Source organism: Notolepis coatsorum, assembly GCF_963971535.1.
Source record: "Notolepis coatsorum genome assembly, chromosome: 9".
Lineage (NCBI taxonomy): Eukaryota > Metazoa > Chordata > Actinopteri > Aulopiformes > Paralepididae > Notolepis > Notolepis coatsorum.
Window position 1 is genome coordinate 130,663,522 of NC_140173.1, and position 7,500 is coordinate 130,671,021.

General features: G+C 42.1%; 1 protein-coding gene across 1 annotated transcript in view; it reads right to left on the reverse strand.

Moving 5' to 3' along the window:
- Positions 1 to 7,500, reverse strand: part of LOC311234756 (ankyrin-3-like) — a 323,045-nt gene that overhangs the window by 134,418 nt on the left and 181,127 nt on the right.

The window sequence follows — 7,500 nt, forward strand, 5'->3', positions numbered from 1 at the left end:
GCATCCTGCTAGGTGGCAGTATCGCCCACCCTTTGAAACCTTTTTTCACACTGGGTGTTACATCTAATTTCCTCCGGGCGGAGAATTTTGGTCCAGGCAAGCCTAGCGGTTCACCCGATCACATTGGAACGCGTCCATGGCTCCTCGATGCATGTGTTGTGCCGGATTATGTCGGGGACCCGATGGACACCAATACTGGAAATCGCGATCAGACAATTGGAATATTCTTTTTGGGATACCTCGACTAGTAAAGGTAAGGACTATATGACATCAATCCTACTTTGATCCAACCATGATTTCACATCGATCGCAACAATAACGTACTCCAAAACGTATGCCGTTGCTGACGATCAAAGCATCAAAAGACGACCCCCCCCTTCATGCATTCATGATGAAACATAATACCTATTATATACCTTTGAATTGGAAATAGTAGCGTGTCCAGGCGAGCAACGTGAACGCTTTTAGCTAAATTCACATATTGCTCCATAGCGCCGTTTTCAGGAATTAGCCAGGATCACTCTGAAACTATACAATATTCACCACGATATAACACGTGAACGTATACATGAAACATTTTATTCTTTTTCACATGTTGAACGATGGATAGTTAACACTTTGGGTGTCAATCACGTGTTAACACGTTTCTGGGCCCCGACCATCGAGTGCCAAAAACGTGTTAACGCGTTTCTGGGTCGTTTTTCCTTTTTTTCGATATTTTTATTCATTATCCACCATCAACAGGGAGTCTGTTGTTACCATAGTGAATGAGTCTGAGGACGTCAAAGTGCAATACCGGACTGGGGAAATCATTCAGGCCAGGAAATATAGTGCAAAATATAGCCCCAGTCAGGCCACTTTTTAAGCAGGGGGTCTGGAGGTCCCCCACCAGGAATTTCTTTGTTACAAAGACTTCATTTCCTGCATTCTGGTGCAGGAATTTTTTATTTGTACCCTTTAAATGCCAGTGTTTGTGATGGCATCACAAATTATTGTTAAAAAACAGGCTAGCATATATGATTAGCAACAACACTGATTTTGATGGATTTTCTGTTTTTTTGTAATGTCAGATTGAAAATAATACAATCTTTTATTCAACTTCAGCCATGATCATAACACCACATATTCATTTTATAATTCTAACCCTTTAAATGCCAGTGTGTGGGATGGCATATATTTGCAATATATCAAATGCAAAGTAGATTTGTCTGGGGGGGGGATTATTACAGGCTAGCATGTGTCAATGATTAGCAACAACAGTTTTTTGTAAGGGTCCCACCTCCACCAATCACATGCGGCTCCCTTTGTGTGTGTGTGAGAGCAAGAGAGAGAGAGAGAGATAGTTCTCCAACTTGTGTGAGTTGCAGTGATCTCCTGGTTGTTCCCCACCTAGGTTATCTAACTATTTATTGCGCTGCTGCAACACTGGCCTGGCCTGCTTCTAAGTTCAGTGGCCTGACTGCATAAAAAAAATTTAAAATCATTTATTTTGGAATATTTTTTTATATATTTTTGTAATCATCTGGCGACGCCCCCGCGGCGGCTCGCACACTTTGGGACCCCTGATCTAATGGGTCCGGGTAGTTTATTTTAAATTTTTTCAAGCTGAGCGGTTATAACGGTCGGATTGAGAAGAATCAAATGCTCCTGACGCATGATGTGTGGTGGATTATGTTGGCGACACGATGGACATCAATACTTGGAATCGCGATCAGATAATTGGAATATTCTTTTTGGGGTACATCCTAGTCAAGGTAAGGGCTATATGATATTAATCTTGCGTTGATCCAAGCATGTCTTCACCTCGATCCGAATGTGTGTCTGTAACGTTAGTCCACAACGTATGCCGTTGGTGGCGATCAAACCATCAAAAAACGACCCCCCCCCCCCCCTTTCATGCATTCATGATAAAACATAATACCTATGATATAGATTTGATTTGAGAATAATAACGGGTCCAGGCAAGAAACGGCAACGGTTATAGTATAATACGGCTATTCCTCAGCATTTCAGGAATGACCCCAGACCGATCCAGACAGATCTAAAAACACTTATATTCACCACGGTATAACGCGTGAATGTATGCATGGGAAAATTATCTCTTTTTTGCATCTTGACCGGAAGAAAGTCACTGGCAAATGACCATAGTATTGTATCCAAAGCTATAATATAGAATATAGTTATAGCTCTACAAACAAGGTGACGGACTCCTATCGTTTAAAGCGTGGCACTGAATAGATGGGCCCCGAAAACAGTGCGGCACTCAAAGTGTTAATGAGCCATAGTATTGTCTCCATAGCTATAATATAGAATATAGATATAGCCCTGCAAACACCGCCACGCACAGTGAAAATCCCTATCTCTTAAAGCGATGGCCCATTGAGTACAAGGATGGGCTACGCGACCAAGGTACCCATGTACATGTCAAAATACTTCCCAAAGGTCAGCGAATACCACGATCACAACACCAGAGGGAGCTCCACAAATCATGTTAAACCCAGATTCGGCTCAAACAAGGGACTAAACATGTTTCGCAATTATGCCACATCAATGTGGAACGCCCTACCCACAGCTGTAAAGGAATATGAATCACTACCCACTGGCCCCTACAAATGTCCTAACCCAGTTGTACAGTAAATGACCAAGTATGGCTTTGTCAGTATTCCAATGTACAGTGTACAGTGCCCCCCCCCCCCACCTCCAATGTACAGCCCCCACCCACCCAACCGCACCCCACCCACCCAACCTCCTCCAATGTACAGTTTCTACGTCAAATATATATACACTCTTTTTCTGGACACTTTTTGTATCACAAACAGTACTGTATTTGCAAATCTGATATGTCATAAATGTATAGATGTAGCAGTACTGTCTATCTGTATGTCATGTATGTCATATATGTTATGATGAATTGAAAATGGGGGACCCTGATGTAAACAAGACGAAAGTCTTTCTCTGGTCTGCATCCCCTTAACAATTGTATGTATTGAGCTGTACTGTACTGTACCCATTCTGCAATCTGTTAATAAACTTTTCAATCAATCAATTTCAATCAATCAATGGCTTACACCGCTGGCCGTGAATGAGTTAAAGTGTCCTTTTCCTTCCTTTAAAGGGGACATGCATTATAAATGGCTTTTTTTCAGTGTTTACTGTTTAGCATTGTTTTATAGTAATAGGGGTTAGTATCAATGGGTCTGTGTCTCTAATTACCATATTGGCGGATTCCTCTAATTCAGTTGAGACCATTTCCTCCTCTGATTTGACTCGCAAGGTGACGTAACAAGGAGCTGGTGGAGCTGATTGTGATCTGATTGGCTCTGTGGTTGTAGTCACCGCCCACAATTCGCATTGAATTCGATGTGTTCAATAGACTCACAGGAATTGTGTAAAGTTGCCCAAATAGTGCAAGGAATAGCAATGCATGACCCCTTTAAAGTGACCTTTTCTTGTGTGTTTAAAGTGACCTGTGGTGCGTTTGTGTGTGTGCGAGTGCAGAATGTTGTGTTGTGTTTGTATGTGTGTGTTCATGTGTGCTTGTGTGTGGAGAGATCAGTGTTCATTGTTCTGATGGCCTGAGGGAAGAAGCTGAGCCTTAGTCTCTCTGTTCTTGTTGCATATATGCGGAGGCGCTTGCCTGACCGCAGCAGCTTGAACAGGCTGTTGTTGGGGTGGTGAGGGTCCTTCATTATTCTGCAGGCTGTGGATTTACACCTCCTATTGTATAAGTCCTGCAGGGGTGGTAGTGCAATACCCGTAGTCCATTCTGCTCAGCGCACCACTCTCTGTAGGGCCTTCCTATCCTGGGCCGTGCTGTTTCCAAACCAGGCAGTGATGTTCCCAGTCAGAATGCTCTCCGGAATAGAAGGAGTGGAGTATCTTCCCTTCCTTTGTGCTCAGTGGAACTTTCTTATGACAATAATAGTTGTATTCAAAGATTTTTCCAACTCAATATGCCAGTGTGACGATAAGAAGGCATACAGAACAGAGAAGGATACAGTCAGAATATAAAAATATATATTGTTGATGAAGCAATGCTGTGAAGTCATCATTCAACACTAGGGTGGAGTTTCCCAACAGTATTGTGAAGGGACTCTGGAATTTTTAAATCACTTATCAAGCCCCTTCCTTTGGTATTTCAAAATGTTTCCACACCCAGGTTTTCATTCCTAAGATACTGGCATTTACCTCCTTTTAGCATTTGTTGGCAGTGATAGTGCAAATCAATGGGAATTTGAAACCATTATTTTCAAAATCACATACAAGTAATTTAAAATGAGTTATATTACTTATTCATATCCTTTACCACAGCTATGGAAGTATAATGGAATAGCTTGTGACTGATATTAACAGTAATGGTGGTTTCACACCCCAGTGAATTGTTGCTAACATATTCTAACAGGAGGCTGGTATATTAATAACAAAACAACCGATTTAACAAGATAGACCTCTTAAGATGCAGACCCATCCCTTTGGTGCTATAAGGTTCCTTTATCAGGGTTCCTACACGTTTTTGTCAAATTCCATGACATTCTGTGACTAATTGTATAATTTCCATGACTGATGTCGTCATACCAATGACTATGTTGCCTCGCAAGCCAGAGAAATTAACAACTTGCAAGACATGTTTCTGGCTTGCGAGGCAAGGTGTGCACAAGATTATGAACACATTTCCATTATGAACTCCCCCCCCCCCCCACCCCAACATTGAAATAACCGGCACAAATCTGATCTCAGACCAGCTTGGGAAGCCGAGAGGAGGTCCACAGTGTAAAATGCAGCCTTATCCACACACACACAGTCACACACACACCACTGTATTGTCAGCACGAGTTAGGCTGCTGATATTTTAGCAGGTAGCTCCATACAGCCAACAGGCCACTTGATAATATAAGTCAAAGGTGCCTGAGCCCACTGGCAATGTGGTGACACTCCACAGTCCACACATCAGCCACATCCTGGGCCTGCTGTGTTTACATCCACCAACACTTCCCTAGTCTCTACGAGCGACGGATCTAGAATGCATCACAGGGGCACTCCTAATGAATTCTAATGCATTCATAATGATGACTTTAATTAAATGTCTTACGATGCATTGTGTTACCCTCATGTCACATATAGGATATGGTAATAAGGTGTGTGTGTGTGGGGGGGGGGGGGGCTGGGACTGGGATGGGGGAACTAACTGAACTGGCTATTTTATGATTCACATTACATTCAAATGCAGGTTGACATATATCAGTGCATTAATCATACATTCACGCTGTACACCCCGTAACACTAATTCATGCCGACACTGTCGCAGTGTGATAACACTAAAAACATTAGTATGTGTATTTATTATTATTAGTGTGCAAATGGACTAACATGGACATAAAACAAGAGTACATAACTGTGTTCCAGCCTTCCAGGAACCCATGTTGGCTCCAACAATCTATCTCATTAAAACCAAACTCGCTGGAAACCCATTTCCCTCCATTGGATCATGCAAATACTGATGGATCTACTGTGTGCTGCGATGGTGTCTAAGACCATTAGAAGCTCTTATAGCAGGCCTATATAACATGTTGTGTCTCTTATTCAAGCAGATTCTAAACTGTAATGGAGTCTGGTTATTTATTAAGGAGATCATATCATCCGGGCTGCCCTCAAAAGTGCTCTTCCGATAATGAATAATGATTGATTCAGCATAAAATCAATCAAATCAAAGGATTCGTCAACTACTCAAAGGGCAACCCGCAGATATATTAGGTATGTTATTATCCACTCTTATAATATCTCATGTAGATATTTGTATCTTAAAGTTCTATTAAGTAAGACATTTGATTAGTTTTTTTATGAGAACCATGCAGACTCAAACCACGTTAGATTTTGTGGCATGAGAGCATTGTTTAAAAGTTGAGTGTAAACGGTCCTCTCTATTACAGATGTGACGACCGTCGTGACTCAAACACGCGGGTTGAGTCTACACCGTTCTCGCTGCACTGGCACGTTGCTATATAAATAGAATGGCTGGTTAAGCTAGCCCCCAAATAAGTAAAGAGTATTGTGGTAGCTTCACTTGAGTTGTGTCTGCTGACTGCTACTTAATATATAGTGTTTTTCCTGCGTATTTGTTCAGGTCTAGGCCTAGTCACCTCATTGGCTCCTTCCTGTCTGTGAAATTTTGAAGAGATTTTCTTCAGAATTTTGTGAAACAGAGCAGCAACCTTCAATAAACCACAGCTTCCTTGTTTTTTTCACCATCAGATGAAAGTGCAACCTACTGTACTACATCACTGTCTAGGTATGGCTCTTTCAGAAAGCACATATAATTCAAGCTTTTCTGTCCCCATACTGTAAGTGCTGACTTGCCAGCCCCCTGTCAAATATGCATCATAATAATATATACAAGAAATACGGGACCATTTACAAAGGCAATTTCAATACAGCTCTTGTTGTTTTCAACGAGAGCGAGTGCTATTTACCCTCTCTTCGCCTCATACGACGCAGCAATATGCACGCTGTTTACATCGTAACACCTTAGTGAAGTAGAACCATTCCATATATTCTGAGTCCCAGTGGAAACAATAGCTCCCTAAAAAACATTCCATGGCATTCAGTGCAATTCCCCATGAGACTACACACCACAGTGTGTCCTGTCAGAGAGGAGTCTAAGGGAGACATTCCTGAATGTCACGGTGCTAAGGCAGAGCGTCACATCACTCCGACAGGGGTTTTCAGCTTAGGAGTCGGGCGAGAGCACCCCAGTGGGTGGGTTGTCTTTCTACCCTATGTGTGCGCGCACACACACACACACATATACACATACACACACACATACACACACACACACACACACACACACACACATACACACACAGTCAGACACACAACCAGAGAGACAGAAACACACATATACCCACCTTGATACACACACATACCCCCTCCACATATACACACACACATACACAGCAGTCCAGTCACGCTGGGAAGGATTCAGGCTGCTGCCACTGAAGAGGTCAGGGCAGGAATTCCTGGGGCTAAAGGAGATTAGTAATTGAGTAATGGACATGGTGACATGAACAATGAAGAGGGAGAGAGAGACAGAGAGAGAGAGAGAGGGAGAGAGGGGGGGGGGGTTGTTAGAGAGAATGAAACGAAATACGAGTTCATTATCTTTCTCTTCCAACCAGACAGTGACCTTGGCTTCTGAGTCCCAAAACAAACTTATCTGGGAATAAAAAAGAGGAGCTCAGGAGAGGAAGTAACAGAGAGGAGTGAATTATAATACAGTATGTTCCTTCAGAGGAGGTGTTATAATAAGACCTGATGGAGTTCAATAACAGCCATATATAAAAAAAAAAGAGAAAAAAAAAACGGTCTGGAAGTGATTGCACAAAATGTTCCGCTACTTAACATAATGTACTTTATTCACTCACGCAAAAAGAAAAAGGTGGCTTTTAATATGATCTGCTTTTTTTTTAATTCAACAATTCTATTTGGAGATGTCTTTTACAA